Below are 2630 nucleotides of genomic sequence, written 5' to 3'. Positions count from 1 at the left end.
TTTATTTTTATAGTCATTTTAAGTACAAATTTGGACGAAATTACATATTAAAAACCTAGGATAACTATTTTAGTTATTTGTTGTGATTGTATAATTTTATTCGTGGGTACTTGAAACTTCTAAAGTATACTATTATATATCTATGATAGTACCACGGTTTTTTTGTTGATGTATAACGCGTTATAAGTGCCTAATAGATATTATGATATGATTAGTTTGGAATTTATTATAGGTACCTTTATAGGTCAATTTTTTTTAAATACTATAGACTATAATATAATATTATGTCTTATACCTAGACTGACATACCGTCTCCGCTCAGAATCGTTTTTCTTATACAATGATATTATATCATTGAATTCAAATTTAATACCATCCATTATACAGTGACCCACTTGTAACCTACTGTACAACAGAGCGAAATCCACTTACCCACCTTTTTTGTTTTGTTTTTAGTGTATATAGTGTCTGTCATCACCTTTTGGTGCAGTAAAAATGCTTCGATTTTCAACTTGAGTATCTTGTTCGATGGGAAAGTTGGTGCATTTATGTGGCCCAAATTTAAAACATCCAAAAGTTTTCAAAAGCGACGGGAAAAACGAAAAAAAATTAAGGAAAAATAGGAAATATTACGTACAATTCGACAAAATCTAGTTAGAAATTCATAAACATTTTTCTTTTTAAATCCAGAATTTTAAAATTTAATACAATCTCCTACAATATAAATTTCTACTGAGAAGTCAAATTAAATTTTTATGAGCGTTAGAACTTTAGAAATTTTACAAGATTGGATATTTATCTACTCGATTTCTCATGTACCAATTTTCTTATTTTGTTGTAATTCAAAAACGAAACACCGATGTCACTTGAAATTTACACCTGCAATTTACACATATGATTATTTTATAAATTCCTATACATGATAAAATTTCAAAATATTTTGACTCGTTTTAAGCTGCAGTTACGGACATTTTCAATTTTTTTAGTGTTTTTTTTCTATAAATGCCAATAAAATTTTATTTTTTGGCACAAAAAACGTGCACATTTTAATGCAAGGTTCCTGATATATTGTTACAATAGTAGTTGACAAATATGAAAAATACATACGAACATTTATTTTTATGAGCATATAAATTTCGAATTTTGACAAAATGCATCAAATTTGAAATTCACAAATGATTTTGTAGTTAAAAATGTATTGAATGCTCAACTATTATAGCTGAGTTTTCACGGAAGTAGGTTATCCTGTAACCAATAAATCTAAAAAAAAAACACAGTTTTTATGACATATTTTATGTACAAATTTGGATGAAATTTGATATTTAAATTTTAAACGAAGAAGAACATTTTTAGTATTTTGTGTTCTGTTTTAAAAATATTATTCATGGGTACTATTGAAACTTCTAAAGTATATTATTATTTAATTATATACAAATATGATAATAAACAAATTATAATAATTCAACTTAACTGGGTACCGTATTAATAATAAAAATATTAATATAATATAAAATATCCTAGGCTGACAAACCGTCTCTACTCAGAATTGATTTTCGTATACAATGATATTATATCATTGAATTCAAATTTCAGGCCATCCATAAGTGGCTCACTTGTAACCTGCGGCACAGCAAGAGACACCCACTTAGGTACCTGCTTTATCTTTAAATTAAAATGGTGAATGAACACATGTTTGTGTGCTGAACTAAAATATAATATTATTTGTAAATGACGAAAAGGTAATACAAAAATATTCCCTGATTATATATTATAAAACAGATAATTATAGGTAGTCACCAATTAGTTATTATTGTTGTATTATTAAAACTAATTTTATATATTTTAAAAAGTTAGGTTAACTAGGTTTCCTAAAGTACTTACTTATAAACATTAAATCTATACAAAAATGTTTACATAAACAAAAATATTAAGAACTTGTATGTAATTTATTATTTTTATTGTTATTATTATTATTTATTTAATGACTAATTTTTAGTTACTAATTATTAGGAAAAGTTCGAAAGCATTATAAGCCCCAAACTTCCGAGTAGATCCAATTTGGTACCAGAATCTCTACTCTAGAAATTGAAGGGACTAAAAAAAACTTTATCTGTACCTACTTTAGTCTTTACAGTTCACAGGCACTATAATGGTTGTATTTGTACTGCTGTGGTATTAATATATTATATTATATTGTGTAATATTATCAAAATTATTAAAATTGACAATTATACAGCAACTTAGCATATAGCCTTTACCATATAATTAATTTGAGTTACCCGTCCAATTAGTTAAACGCACATCCACACAAGTACAACACATCTACACACCCCACCACCACAACTAGTACTCACAGGTTTTGCTCGGTGAACCTGTCCAATTCCTGTTGAGTACTAAAACACATACACACATAGCACACAGGTCGGTCGGTGAGTATCTAGTGATGCAACGGCGCAACGGAGTATTTGGTGACCGGGTAGTACGGCCTATTATTGTTCGTACCCGGCCCGTACATAATGGTGACCTCGACGTGATTGTATATGACGGTATTGCGATTATTATTTACTATTATTAAATATTATTGGTAGCGTAATTAATTATAATATTCGTAAAATTTGAATTTATTTGTT

Source organism: Acyrthosiphon pisum, chromosome A1 (assembly GCF_005508785.2).
Source record: "Acyrthosiphon pisum isolate AL4f chromosome A1, pea_aphid_22Mar2018_4r6ur, whole genome shotgun sequence".
Lineage (NCBI taxonomy): Eukaryota > Metazoa > Arthropoda > Insecta > Hemiptera > Aphididae > Acyrthosiphon > Acyrthosiphon pisum.
This window is presented reverse-complemented; position numbering follows the sequence as displayed.